General features: G+C 45.9%; 1 long non-coding RNA gene across 1 annotated transcript; it reads right to left on the bottom strand.

Moving 5' to 3' along the window:
- Positions 1-2,571: 2,571 nt before the first annotated feature.
- LOC130609810 (uncharacterized) lies at positions 2,572-6,149 on the bottom strand. Its single transcript, XR_008974878.1, has 3 exons — positions 5,567-6,149; positions 3,997-4,100; positions 2,572-2,775 (listed from the first exon to the last, which is right to left on the bottom strand). It is a non-coding gene; the product is annotated as an uncharacterized LOC130609810 (long non-coding RNA).
- Between the last annotated feature and the right edge of the window lie 647 nt (positions 6,150-6,796).

The raw sequence follows: 6,796 nt of genomic DNA, 5'->3' as shown, positions 1-6,796 counted from the left end.
TACCTTGTGCATCCAGCCCTGGCCAGCCCTGCCCAGACAAGACCTTGCTCAGCCCCAGGGGCTATTTGCTGCTCCAAGCTGAGCAACATCGCTACCATGCTGCCTACGCGGCCCGCACTGAAAGCCGCTGATGGACTCCAGAGCTGATGAAATCAAAAAAGCTTTAAATGAAAATTGCTCTGAAGAGCACTGCAGAGAGGGGGGAGGCAGGAGACAGGAGGCAGAGAGGAGCTCCACACCTGTTTTGTTTCATGTCCTTTAAAGTTCCTGTTATGATGGTTTTTTTTAATTAAAATGGGTTTTTTTTTAGGAGGCTGCTGGGATTTACTGTTCCTTGTCCTTGCTGGAGGTGAGGTGCACGGAGAGAATTCAAAAGCTGGTGGAGGGACGAGGGAGGAGGTGCCACAGCCACATGAGAATAGTGCAAGGTGATAGCAGTGGCATGGCAGGATCCGATCTTGCCCAGCCTTGTGTGCACAGATGAAGGGGAGATGCAGGAAGAAAGCATGGATTCTGATCAAGACCCTTAGATAGGGAAAAAACAGTTCCCCATTCCCGTGCTCGTGCCTTGCTTATCTAAATGTGTTGCTTTACCAGCCCTGTGGCTTAAGGCTGTGGCTGGTGGGTGAGAAGCCTGGCCACATCTGCTTTTGGAGGCACAGATCTAAGTAAAACTAATACTTTCTCATGATAAAACGTGCCCTAAAACCTTTACCTACAAAGAAATGCTGTGCTTTAATCCCAGCCGGCCTGAATTTTCTGTGTATTTGTAAAACAAATGATCTTTCCACGCTTAGCCAAAGCAGTTATTAATGTTTTCACACCAGAAGACACACGCATTGCAATTTCAGTACCTGTTAGTGATGAATAATAAACACCTAAAAAAAAAAGAAGAAAACCAGCATTTCTTCATAGGAGATCCGTAACAAGAACACAGGGCTGCAATTAAAACCACTGTTTGACCTGTGCTTGTCTTGAAACCCCCCCAGAATCTCCTTGGTGAGACAGAAACATTACCATGGTCCTCCTCCCTTCTTCCAGTTGTAGCACCTGGCTGAGGCAAGGTTATCTGATCATGATAAGTGGGTAAATGATAGCAGTGAGATAAGCAGCGCTCTGCTCCACGCCAGGGCTTTGCACAATATCATGGTTCATTATAAAGGAACGCAAATACCCTGGCAGAATCCTAACCTAATGGAAGTCTTATTTTCCAGAGTAACAGTTCATTACCGGACTTGATGTGCAGCCTAAACCCCTAAGGTGGAAACCCCCCCCTACACAGTGCTTCTGAATGAGCAGCAAAATCCTAGTGGGCTTGAACATTTGCAATTCTGCTACATCTCTTTGCAGGAAGGAAAATGCTGCTTGCTCTGAATAAAAGGGCTTTTTAAGACTCTAAGCGTTTTCTTAGGACTCTAAGGGTGGATGCTGTGCTCACAGGGTGGCAGGTGCAACGCAAGGACCACTGCCCAGCCTGGTACTCTCCTGATGGCACAGAAGCACCCATAAGCAGATACCTGTGTAACCTGGCATAGGAGATCTGACTAGCAGCTTGCAAGCCTGAGTTCAAACACATTTATAAACATGGCAAGATGAGCTGGGAGAGCTATGGAGCCCCAGGTACCTGTGATCAGTAAACCTTCATCTCCTTGCAGGAATCTCAGCTTTGCATGCTGCCCTCAAGGCAATGCTTGGGAGCAGGATGAGGGCTGTGATTACAGGGGAGACTTTCCAAAGGCATATATGAAATAAGAAGCAAAAAAAAAAAAAGCCTTCTCCCCCAGCACGTAGTGTCACAGCCTTCTCACTCCCCGGGACAGCCATCATGGACTGCAGTCTGTGGACAACCTGCCAGGGTCCTGCAGAGACACGTCTGGTAAAACAAAGCAACTCATCCTTGCTTCCAGCAGTAAAAGACAAAATATTGTCATCGATGCCTTTTTCTCACCTCATCTGTTCAAAAATACAGGGGAAAAAATAGCAAGACACCCAAGTGAGAGACTTTCCACTGCAAGGGCACGCTGGGATCCCCAGCCTGGAAAAAGATAACATCTTCCAATCAAGTGATGCTTTCATCCTGGCCCAACTGAGCATGAACAAAGCAGTGGGAGCAGAGCATGAGTCCAGCCCAAAACAATGCCTGCTTCCATATCCCAGCCCATCTCTGTCTCTGCAAGCTGGTGTTAATCCAGGTGCTTCAAGATGCAAAATACACTCACACTCCTCCAAAACAGAAGGGAAAAAATCCCCAAACCAGGCAGTGATGCAAAGCAACAGTAACTGATCAGGAAATGGGCAGAATTAATACTATTTTCTACTCCAACCTTATGCTGGAGAGCCTACCCTCTACTTTGGTGATGCAATAGATACATTTTTCAGTCCACCCATAAGTGGCTCATGAATCTGCTTACATTGTTAGAGGATGTCACAGATGAAGTCCCATGGCTTTTGGTAAGACTACAGCTCTTCCATGGAAGAATGCAAGGAAGGCTCCTTACTCTCCCAGGTCTGCAACACCAAGCAGTGCAGCTCCCTTTGGGACAGGACAAATCATCTTCTGGAAGAAACTTACTTCTGCACAGACTACAGAGAGACCTAACATGAGCACTTACCTAATTTACATGATGGGTGAGGTGAGAGGAATCCCAGCCCATATGTTTAAACACATTAGCTCTTCTTTCATGACATCCTTCACAATTATTAGTAGCGCCTCTTCCCAGCTTCTTTATCCAGAATATTATTGAATGTGTCCATTCACTGCAACAGGAAGGTTTGCTGTAAATAAAAAGAAGGAAAGAGTGCTCCTGTGTGGCCCAGCATTGCCTTTGAGCCGTGCTCCCTCTTCCCCAGCACACTGGCATTTTGTCTCTTTTCTACCTTCCTTCTCAAAGTCAATCTCTGTAGGCTAAGCCCCAGTGAAATGCAGTAATTTCCTTTTCCACAGCACCGTCTGAGGTGACAAAGACATCCATGAACATATATTTAATGATATTACCATTAACAGCCCATCTTTCCTAGTCCTATCTGGCTATAATTGGGATTCTTCTCAATCATGGATGTCAATTCCAGCTCCCAGAAGAGCTGAAAAGAGCAAGAAAGGAAAAATTAAATCACTCCTGGCTTCCAGTGAACAGGCTGAGGATGACATGATGATGAAGGAGAGATATGCCTTACTGTCTCTTTAAACAGTGATCAACAAACCACAGGTACCACATAAAACAGAGCCCTGATCCCCTAACCAAGACTGCCTGACTGGTGGGACTGCTTGCAGGCATCAGCAGCCATGCAGAAGGGACAAGTTCTGATGTCAGCAGAGCCCTGGAACTGAGTGCCTGCCAAGTGCCCTGAGGACCCATTACCATCACCCATGTAGGATAGTTGCTGGAGTAGACACAGTCCACACAAGGTCTAGGGAGGAACAAAACACTTAGTACCTAAGAAGGGAGGTACTTGCTGGATCTGTGAGCTTCTCAATTCTACCTCTAGGCAGGTGGAAGAACTGCTCCACACCTAGAGATCAGGATGGTGCCTGGCACTTTTGAATGTCCAAAGACCAAAGCATACGATATAAAAATACAACCACAATGTCCTTATTGTCACCTTCACCTAAGCTTGAGAGTGAATGGGAGTGATGCACTTCTGCTTTAGCTTCCTGTTCTACAAAACAGGACTAACTGCAACAGGCCACCTTCAGAAATCACTTAAGGGTCTTTGGAGAAAAGGAAGCCTAAAACTAGTTGGTCTATTTATAATCTTCACAGGTAATGGCATGCTAATATGATTCATTAACACTCAGACACTGCTCATTAGTGTCTTTTCACTCTTTCTTCACAAAGCCCATATTTCTATTTTACACATAATCTGTTTTATTAAGCAGTTTCTTAATAGAAAAAAGTATTATCTTCCATGCAGGTTCTTATAAATTCCCTCAAATTTAATTAGGCCCCAAAAGGTTCAAGGAAGTTTGGGTATGCTTCTAAACTTTAGAAAACTCACTTGCAACTTCACTTCCAAAGCACTTCAATTCTACTGATCACTGCTACATGCTCCACGTAACATCAGACAATATAATTATTCTGGTTTTCAAGATCACAGCTATCCTGAGAAAGAAAAGGGAGTTTGTACTATCTCCTGATAGCCAAAACCCCAGCATCAGCTTCTACAAGAACATCCATTTTCCAGCCCTTGGAAAATAAGAACAACTGAGCAGGACTTAAGAAGTTCTTCCCAGCTGATTTTCTACACTGAAACATGAAACCTCCCAGGCAATGGATTCTCCTCCTGGACTTGGTTTACCTTGCCATGCTTGGAATGCTTGATGTCCTGAACCCCAGGATTGCAGTAATGCTCGAGGTCTACTTCAGACATGCTTGATTCAGTACTGGAAAAGCAAATGAACTAAAGCTCATCTTGCCTGGTGCTTCCAGCAGGAGCCAGGGCATTTCAAAGCCATGAACAGAAAAATCAGTCTGGGACCTGCCTCACACCAGACTCCACATCCTCATTCAATCCTAGGTCTTATCCAAATTTCAGACTTTGTGTGGCAACACCCCCACTGGACCATTTTTCTGCTAGCAGGCTTTGCTAGAGAAAGCATCCCAGACACAAGTACTGGTGAACCTGCAAGGCATCCAGATGCGTCCTTGCCAGCCAGGATACACCCCCAGCCCAGGACCTGAATCCTCACTGGCAGTCCAGCAGTTATCCTTCCCAAGGGCAAACATCATCAAGCGCTTTGATGCGACAAAGACAAAACCCCATGTAATAGTGGCAACACACATTTTGAAGCCAAGTGGTTGTCGCATGTAGAGCTCTCACGGTGCCCGGGCTTTGCACTGCTGCCTTGCAAGCTGCAGCCTCTTTTCTAGCTGTCAAGGTTTCCACCAGCAAGCAGGATTTGCATTCCTCTGTAGCTTTGCTATCCGCTCCCTTTCCCGCTGCTACACCCCCCCCCCCCCCACACACACCCCCCCCCCCCCCGTCCTTGCCAGGTAGAAGATGTTTGAGCTGCCATTCCCCCTCATTACCATAAAACAGTTAGCTACGTATTGTTCTACTTTATTCAGAAATTGCAATTTCATCTGTAGCTTTAAACAAATGGGAAAATGTTCTAAAACATGGGCTTTTATTGAATTAAATATTAACATAAATACAGAGCTGAATGCAGCACTGGATTATTAATTTTAATATTTAATCCAACCAGAAGCCTCATGGTTGTTTTAGGGTGGTTTGTTTTCTTTAATCCAATTCATTTCCCATCAGCACTAAAATTAAGTTTTCTTAATGAAGGAAGGTGATCAGGAAAGTGTACTCTCGTGGTACAGAATATTAGGCACTGGTGACTGAGAGCATACCAATAATGAAAAGAGAAAGCAATAGCAGTAATGATACCCTTGTGTTGGCACAGACAAGAATAAAAGAAGCATAATTAATATGATGCACAGCTCATATGAATACAAGCCAGAGGAGATTAAAGAAAGCAGGTGACCCTTAAGTGTTTATCATTCAGAGTGAAAACAGCACAGATGGCTGACTTTGAGCAAGACGCCTTTAAACACAAGTTCACCTAGCCAGCAGCAGCAGAAATGCTTAAGGAGGCCCCTTCAGCCCAGGTCCATGCCTTCCAGCTGGTGTGGCCATCCCCATGTCAGTGCTGCACCATGACACCGAAGGCATTGGGGCTTAGCAGGGACATTGAGAGAGCTGCACATGCCAGCTCTAGAGGCGTCCTTTAAGATGATGCTCCTCCTTCCAGCTTGATCTGGCACATCTGCCAGCTGTCAGGTCCAACAGCCCTGTGCCTTTGAGGGATCCTTGTGGTGTGCTCTGGAGGAAGGGTATTGGAAGTGCTGAGAAAAAGAACAGGTTGGACTTATTCATGGGAAGCACAGCATTTCTATCTCTGAACTCAGCCTGGGTCTGATGTTTCTTAGCCATCCTGCTGGCTGCTAGTTGCCGATTGGGCTGCGTGTCTGGATTTGAGCAATGACATTTTAAGTTGGAGGAAGGTAGAAAAAGAAAACCAACTCGGCAGGAAAATGCTTTGGGAAAAGTATTTTACAGCAGCTGCAGCTAGAGTAAACCAGTCTAGCGCTTTTTTATTTACACCAGCTGGGGGGATCTGGTCCAGAAGCCTGGGAGGATTCTTCCTTCCCCAAATGGAGCACCCTTTCTTCTGCCTTTTTTTTTAAATCCAGGTTTTATATACTCCCTGTTCTCTGCCCTTATAACACAATAGCCAGTTGCACTTCCATAGGACACATCACAGTGGGCAGAGAAAGCCACCTTTGCTGATATGTGATCTGTGTCTTGGGGTTTCTTTGGCTTCTCGGACAATCGCTGTTTCTCACAGTAACTACAAGGTGGCAGGTGAAGTTCTTGCTTTGGAAAGTTGCTCTGTGATATGAGCTGGGCATGCAGAGAGAGAGAAAGAGAGGGGCAGCTGCTGAAGCTAGCAAAGGAGGACAAGAGGCATCCAAGAGTGGAGGAGACTGAACAAGAGAGACCAAGCCAGTGGCAGGAGGTGGTGAGGCTTCACTGGGATTCAGAGGCTTCCAAATGAGGAAGCAGACAGTGGCTGACCACTGATGCTGAATAGCAACAAGCTTCCCAATGCGCTGGGCACCTACCTGCAATTAAATTCAGGCAGCACTGTCTATCTGGAACCAGGTTGGGAATGACAGCACCTGAGATGGCTCTTAATGCACCCTACAATAGCCTCCAAAAGCCCCGAGGACCCCTTGCATCCAATACCCATAAAGCCACAGTCATTAGCACTGGAGAAGAGGGAGAAACC

The sequence above is a fragment of the Pezoporus wallicus genome, unplaced genomic scaffold (assembly GCF_028554395.1).
Source record: "Pezoporus wallicus isolate ANWC-B61680 ecotype Strahan unplaced genomic scaffold, APGP_CSIRO_Pwel_v1 contig_593, whole genome shotgun sequence".
Taxonomy (NCBI): Eukaryota; Metazoa; Chordata; class Aves; order Psittaciformes; family Psittacidae; genus Pezoporus; species Pezoporus wallicus.
This window is presented reverse-complemented; position numbering and strand designations above follow the sequence as displayed.